Source organism: Barbus barbus (assembly GCF_936440315.1).
Source record: "Barbus barbus genome assembly, chromosome: 43".
Classification (NCBI taxonomy): domain Eukaryota; kingdom Metazoa; phylum Chordata; class Actinopteri; order Cypriniformes; family Cyprinidae; genus Barbus; species Barbus barbus.
In genome coordinates this window covers 17868590-17876827 of record NC_136721.1, presented here as the reverse complement: position 1 = coordinate 17876827, position 8238 = coordinate 17868590, and the positions used below count along the sequence as shown (strand labels likewise).

At 34.1% G+C, this 8238-nt stretch overlaps 1 long non-coding RNA gene across 1 annotated transcript; it reads right to left on the bottom strand.

Moving 5' to 3' along the window:
* Nucleotides 1-1465: 1465 nt before the first annotated feature.
* Nucleotides 1466-4878, bottom strand: LOC306862445. The gene is made up of 8 exons (XR_013783564.1): nt 4798-4878; nt 4598-4667; nt 4391-4490; nt 3955-3993; nt 3829-3865; nt 3555-3644; nt 3232-3406; nt 1466-2253 (listed from the first exon to the last, which is right to left on the bottom strand). It is a non-coding gene; the product is annotated as an uncharacterized lncRNA (long non-coding RNA).
* Nucleotides 4879-8238: the final 3360 nt, after the last annotated feature.

Here is an 8238-nt window from a genome sequence, read left to right as displayed (position 1 = left end):
GTATATAAAGTTATTGTCTCTCAAAAGAAAGTGTCATCTCTGAATCATTTAAATTAGTTATTAAAACAAATCCCAAGCCATTTCATGTTGATGTCAACATTTAAACATAAAACTATACTATGGGTTACTTTGCACATTTTTCCAAAATTATGCTGGGGTTGGATCCCTTTTTTTTTTTTTACTGCCAAAGGACGAGGCTGTGAAGAATCGATGATGAAGAAGTGACTTAAGCCTGAGACACACTGCATGATTTTCGGCTGTCCCAGACAAAATACTGGCATCATGAATCAATCGTGGCATAAAACCATCAGTCGATTTTCGCGTTGGTCTGAATGAAAATACAAATTCATTCTTTGCCACTAGGTGTCGCTTTTGAAGCAGTAAAATAGCGGTTTTCCCCGGTATCGGCTGTACACAAAGCAGCACTGCCTCACAAATGCTGCTTTATCAGGCATTACAGGCATGATGAAATGGAAATTAAATCACAAATCAGAGCAATCACCGCAGATTAGCCTCACGTAAAGGAGGGGTTTGGAGAAATTAATCGGTGAGTGAATCCTTTGGGAGTCTTTGAGCAAATAAGGTAAAAATAAATGCATATAAGACGATGAAAGTGTTTTTTGACTTTGCATGCATGTCAGCCTTGTTGGCGACTTCCAAAATCAAAATATTAACCTTTCATATTCCATAATAGAGGCACTTTAAGAAACAAGCAGAGTGAAAAGTGAAAGATGTTATTTCCTAAGACTGTCATTCATTCAATGATTCAGCAGACAAGTGAATAAGTTACTTTTATTAATTTGATAAACCATGTTAGATTTGGTTGATAGGATTACTGTATCTCATACAAAAGAGAACTGTTGATTATAAGATGACCTAAGCAAGCTCTTTAGAATTAAACCTGCTTATAATTTTATTAAATGAATTCTAATTATAGCTATATAATATAATTATTCAATATCCATCTGAGGTTTGTTTTTCAGCTTTATTTCTAATGAATATAAATGTTTTTAATCATTTTAGTGTAGTTAATGAAAAAATCTAGTGTGTCCATGCATGTTGTAAACAACAGTCTAACTTTATTCAGGAAACATTTTAGAAAGGATGGTTTGCACAACTTACAACTTGTGTTTTTTAACCTGCCATAATGCCCCAGATTGCAGACCAACACTGAATCAATGTTGATGCATCAATCGAATTATCATTGAATCGATGTTGAGGTTTAACATCGATTTTTCGTCAGATTTGCACCCTCAGATAACGTTGATTCAATGATGAAAAATCGATCAACGTTTAAAATCAAAGTTTCTTCAACTTAAATTAAATCACTTATTTAACATTGAATCAACATTGAAACAATATCAAATCAATCCTGCTTCTTACTTCTTTCAATCAGAGAACATGCAGGACTGCAATTAATATGGTTTTGAAACAAAAAGTCACTCAAAGTAAACAACATCCGTCAGTTTACATACAAAAATATTTATTTTTGCCCCCACACACTATTTGAACAGGAAAATAACACTACATTCAAGTAAAACAAGAGATTCTTTAAAAACAAAAAACTTCAAAAACATATAGGTATGGATTCACAGACAGGGCTTAGCTTAAACCAGAACTAGGCCTTAAATTAGGATACTTAAACTGCTTTTATAAAAATGCAAAAAAATAAATAAAACACATAACTGGTGTGCATCTTGAGACAGGCAATGACATTAAGCAAGTTATTTTCAGTTAAGACAGCTCAAACATGCATTTTAGTCTGGGACTAGCCTTGTGAAACTGGGAGACAGATCTTAAAATACAATTTACATACAAAATATGATAAAATGAATGACAAAGTGACTTAATTACATGGAACAGTCAATTCTGAATTTATAAAGCAAATGCCACGAGAAGAGCTTGTAAAACTGACAACATATAGGACTAACAAGTGCAAACTGCATCTGCAAAATGGAAGTAAATACAAATGAAAACTCACCATCAAAGGCAGAAACACTAAAGTACTACAGACTGAAACATTACCAGTTTACTGTTTAGGACTTGAAGCTTTTCACGGATTGAAGCTACTTTTTTGATTAAAAAAAGATGTCTTTACTCCTCATTAAACGGATAGTCTGATGAACTCAGGGCTTTCCACCACAAGGCAATGCTCACAAGCTGTTCAGGACCACAACGGAGCCATTTTTGCACTCACAGCAAAGATGATCTCTGACACCTTTTTTTCAGCTTTCCCTTGTTGTTGTTAGGCATCTAAAGTATAAAAACAAACAGGATGTTAAAACTGCACAATGTTGTAAAACATTTGATTAGTGGTAGTGTATAACTGAAAGAAGGTGGGTCCTAAGTATTTGGACATTTTTAAGTTTACATTCAGGCTAAAACATGGTGAATTCAAATTTAAGTATTTCATTTTAATATAGAAATTAAGCACCTATAGACATGCGTATTATTTTGAAACCCTTAATATAAATAATTTTTCATGTTTGGAACAAATTGGATTATGCACTTTCCACACAGCAGCTCACTCTGTGCCCTCTATTTTTAAGATGTGCCAATAATATCAAACTACTGTATATTGATATAAATGGCATTGCTTCATTCTATATTGTTTATAAATTACATCATACAAACTCAAAGAGTATATAGTCAATATATAAATGTTCAAAATCTGTATGAGTTTCTTTCTTCTGTTGAACATAAAATAAGATATTCTGAAGAATGTTGGGAACCAGACAGTTGACAGTAGCCATTAACTTCCATAGTATATTTTCCCCATACAATGGAAGTCAATGGTTTCTGTCAGCGTTGGGTTAGCAACATTCTTAAACATATCTTTTGTAAAAAAAAAAAAAAAAAAAAAAAAAAAACTGATACAGGTTTGGAACAACATGTGGGCGGATAAATGGCAAAATTGTAATTTTTGAGTGAACTGAAGGCCTGTGCACACTAAGGACGATAACGCTAAAGATATGGTTCTAAAAAGAAGATGAGTGTGCTTAGAATAAACAGATGAACATAGTTATCTTTAAAGCTATCGCTCTTGGTCTGAATGGGCCTTAACCCTTAATAACCATATTAGGCCATTTTGCAATTCCTGTCTCCAAATTTAAGACCTCTTGAAAACATAACTAAGGCTTTTCTCATTACATTTAAGATATTTAAGTATTTTAATGGATTTAAATTTGATCAAACTGAATTTAAGACCAAAGGACCCATGTGGAGACTTACCATGCACATCTTGGGGCCTGGTGTCTCTAAATAAGTTGTTTTTTTTTTTGTTCATGCTGATCTTTTGGTCTCCTGCTGCCCAGTTCATCTGAGAAGCCGGCTCATTGGTTAGAGTACAGCCCAGCGTCCTAATACATGCCTCAACTGATGCTCCTCCAACAGAAAAACAGCCAACCTATAAGGGCGCCAGGAACATATTTGCACAAAACATGGATAGGTTACAAATAAATGTAATGGGAATGTAGTTTCCGTGTTGAATGAAAAACTGGCTTTTGTCAATAAATAAATAAAACTAAAATAAATCAATCTTAAAATGATCACACATCTGGCATCTTCACTTTGAAGAATCCGCTCTGGTAGCTGCTATCTCATGATGAAATCCCAGACCTCCAGACACTAGTTCAGCCAGTATTCTAGTCATTTCAGAATAAGCAATGGGAAAGCAGTTTGAGAAAAAAAAAAAAAAAAAACACAGTATATCAACAACTATGATACACAGCCTTAATTTTTAGTGTAGAGTTTCTCAGCTCCAGTTCTCAGGCCCCCCCTGATGCTTTAAGTCAAGACATGTATTTTGTACATTTAATAATGACTTGCCTTTTATTATTAACCTTGATCCAGGAGAGTCCATCCTCTGACCAAGATTTAAAAAAAAGAAGTAAAAATTAAGAGTATGCAACACCTGTCACAGGTAAGTTACAATCATCAGAAAATCATTCTGACCAGACATGAGCAAACCAAGGAAATGTCCCTCTTCTGGGCCTACAAAAAATGAAAAATGAAGAATGAAAAACATAGCTATTAGGTAAACCAGATATTGGTTGTAAATGGTTTTGTGAGGTACTGACTTAAGGTGTGTCAAAAGGTACAGTAAAACAAAAGTAATATCATACAATACAAGGTTTTCCATATTTTCCCTCACATGAAATTCAAATAAGGTCGATGGCACGAATATTATAGAAATATGTAACGTTATTACATGGTTATTACGCATTATTTTATTTATTTTTCAGGAAGGAAAGTCAAAATCGCGATCAGGCTGCGTGTGCTGTCACACACAGTGTTCAAACACAAACCTTACACTCTCTCTATTGTGTTTGGTAGGGTTTGGTGGAAAAACAAAGCGAAATTGATGAATATATTTAAGGAAAATGCTTACCTTGGTCTGGACGGCGCGCGTTCATGTGACTCACAGTTCACTCGGACTTGTCCAGAAAAACACATCAGTTGTGTCAGACCCCCCACATGATTGTAAAGCGCTTTGGGTGTACAGCAATACACAATAAAGCGCTATATAAATGCATCATTCATTCATGCAGTTGTAACGGAAGATAATAGTGAAATACACGTTAAATGAAATCACTACCACTTCTTTTTTCTGAGGAAAAACGTAAAGGATCAACATCTGTCAACTGGAGTCACATAAAGGGAACTCTCTGTAAAGAAAGTAAGTTAAGTTACAAGGATTTTTTATATATATATATATATATATATATATATAATTATTTCTAGGCGTTATGTTTTGTCAAGTTTTTTTTTTTTTTTTAGTAATCTTTTATTACTTACCTCTAAATATAAAAAACCCCACTGCCATTGCCCTTTAGGCCCAGTCTCCGTCCGTTTCGTATTTGAAATCTGTTCTGCCGCGCTTTGATTTGATTGGCGGTTGGCAGCCAGCTTTAGCTGCATTACTGCCACCTAATGGCCTGGATTGTGGCGCACATGATTTAAATCTAATAATTATAATGAATATATAAATTATAAATAATATTAATGATCATTATAATTTAAATGTGTAATTATAATTTAAAAGTATTTTGGTTTAAAAATAAAAATGTTTAATTTAAGTTAATGAACTGGGTGACCACAATAATTATAAGGACATTCATTGGAGCATTTAGTCATTATCAGTCTCTGGCTGAATGTACTCCTCTAGCTAGCCAAAAACAGGTAATGAACACATTAATTACTACTGTAAAAACATAACTAACGTTACTGCTACTACTGCTAATAATAATAATCCTGCTGGTTTATCTGAGTTCTATCTAATGGTCACAGTTCTTTGTTAATCCACACACTCAGACAGTTTTATTTGTTTATTTAACGGTGCTGCTAGTGGTGAAAAGTTAACAACATTTACAGAATTGATTGTTTGATGAGCATATGCTCACTATTTCAGGAAAATGTACCATATTTAAGTGTGGAATGAGGGATTGACAGTCTAAACTTTCACCAGTGAAATGCTGACCAAAAATCAACATTGATTCAATATTTGTCTTTTCAACACTGAAAAGCATTGAATTATCAACATTGATCCAATATTATTGAATTTTCAACCTCAATCAAAATGATGATTCTGATGGAATTTCAACACTGAATCAATGTCATCTTGCTATCTGGGGCATAACTTCCAATGTTAGTGCTTGACTTCTGTTTGTTTTTAAAACAGAGATATGTCAAGATTTGTCCGATATGTCTGTGGCAATCGAAAGCATGTCACAAATGCTGTTAGTAGAGCTTTACTTGATCTAAAACCACAACATTCTTTTAAAGTAAGATTTTTTAATTTATCTCAGCAGACACGAAACCTGTAAACTTGCTTACCTGGACATAACTTAAAGATCATGCAGCACAATATGAAATGTTGGCTTTATTTATAATTTTTAAAGACGTTTTATTGGTTCACATAATATTAAGTGCTGGATCTCTATAGCTGGGACAATTTTGTCTCTAGTGCTACCATACAAGCAGGACAAAAAAAAGTTTGATGATACACATCACTTCAGAGCATCGACAAAGCTGTTAGATTCAGGTGGATGAGGGAAATGTCATGCATACGCAGGTGTTTTTGATTAAGAACTGAGATAATCAAAGGTTTTCTATATGGTTCTGTCATGTGTTTCTCACTTCCAGTTTTCATATAGCAAGTAAAATGTTAACTTACAGGGTTTGTTTTAACTCTCTGGCACCTTGTTCATCTGTCTTTGTGTTCAACAAGTACAGACAGTTGCTTTCTCTTTTAAAACACATTCAGCCCGATCATGTCTATTTAGTATAATCACCATTAATGCAATAAGAATTTACAGAGCAGTCAAAAACAGCTGTGAAAACAATGTAAAGGATAGTGGTGAGTTACACAATGTTGCTGATTTAAAATAAAAAAAGAAATGAATAAATAAAAAAAAGAAATGAATAAATAAAAAATATATATTAATGGGTCTGGCAAAAAATATATATATATAAATGCTGGTCCATTTTAGTAGAGTAGGTTAGATAAATGTTGCCAATAAATTCAGGTAAACAGTTCACATTCTGAAACAATCTATGTTTGGATGGTTTCTTTCACTGAATCTGTGCAAACATAGTCTACACTTAAACCGGTATATCATATTTCTTTAGAGACATAACCATGACGAACAGACATCTGATACTTAAATTCCTCCTTGGAGATAATCTGTATTATTGTATTGAATTACTTTTATATATTTAACTATAGAATGGTAGAGGAGGCCTAGTTGAACAAAATCTTTTGAAAAGGAATGTAGTTCCTGTTGTAATCTATTGTTTCTTGCAAGTTTTCTTGTGGGTGTGTTACATTGATTTGCTTTGACTTGTCATTTCTGTTTACTTGATTTTTTTTCCCCAATGCCTCTCCCTGACTAATTGTGGTTTGTCTTGTGCTTTGTCAGGTCTTGACTTTAGTACACAATTCCCTTTTTCATGATATCAAGTTCTGGGTTCATGTTTCTTGAAGTTCCAATGCCTTTTTTGTATGAAAAGCTACTGTAGAAATTGAATGGAACGCTGATGAATCTCACAACACAGGCTAGGAGACACAGAGGTAATTGGTCAAACAGGGGTATTTATTGGTAAGACACAGTGCAGAGAATCTGATGGTGACGGAGGGTGAGTAGAAAACAGTCAGAGTGGATCCAGATGGCTTCGTTGGCAGAAACAGTCCTTAGATTCAATTGCAGGAATCACATGGAACGTCATGAGCAGTGGAGATGACATGAACGACTACGGTAGGGAAACACACAGGCCAGTATCAATGGGATCAGGCTTGGTTCAGTAATGTGAACGGTAGACCGGACGAGGAAGGAGTGGGGAGAGTGTGCAGATATAGTGGAGCTTGATTAGCTGCAGCAGGTGCAGGGAATCAGAATGCAGGTGATTGTGATTTTGTGAACGTGGGTGCCGATGACTGCAGTGACTGTGGTGACTGAAACTCTCTGACAATGAACAGAAGTTCATTCATGTATTCTTTAATTTACAGCATGTCTCTTACGTTATGCTTTTACTAAGGTCTAACAGATTTGTTGATGTCGTGCTATACAGATCACGTCTACATTTTGTAAATTTCTGCTGAACAAACTCATACTGGTAGCTTGGGCGACCCAACAGGTTTTGTGATTTTAAAGAAGATCCCACCCACATTTTGCAATAAATATAAATACAGCTTCAAACATAAACCGATCAGCAAGACTGGGGACTTTGACAGAACTGGTGCTTAGTTACTTTTTATCTCATATACAAATTATCTATTACAATACAACAGGCATAATTTTCCTCCAAAGTCATGTTTTCACTGATATTATTATCAGGTATGGAACATTTTTACTTATGTTGAATCCTTATCTTGGTTATTTAAAAATATACGTGGGGGGAGGGTGTCTGGCAGTCGACCAGTGCAAAATACTTCTGTTTTAGTTTCAGTTTCTTGTATTTGAGAATGAAGCTATTGAAATATTAAATTTATAAGTCATAATTTAAATCACCATCAACAATGATAAAGATCCTGATGCTTTTTTTTTTTTTGTATAAAAATCTAGTGTTGAATTTGAATGGAAAGCATATAACATTCATATATTCTTCCGTATACAGCAAGACTTTCACTTTATGCTTATAATAAAGTAATCTTGACAAGTTTGTTAATGTTAAGTTCTGCTTAAAAAAGTTGGTAAGTTAATTAAGCCACCATACAGGTTTTGTGATGTTAAAGAAATG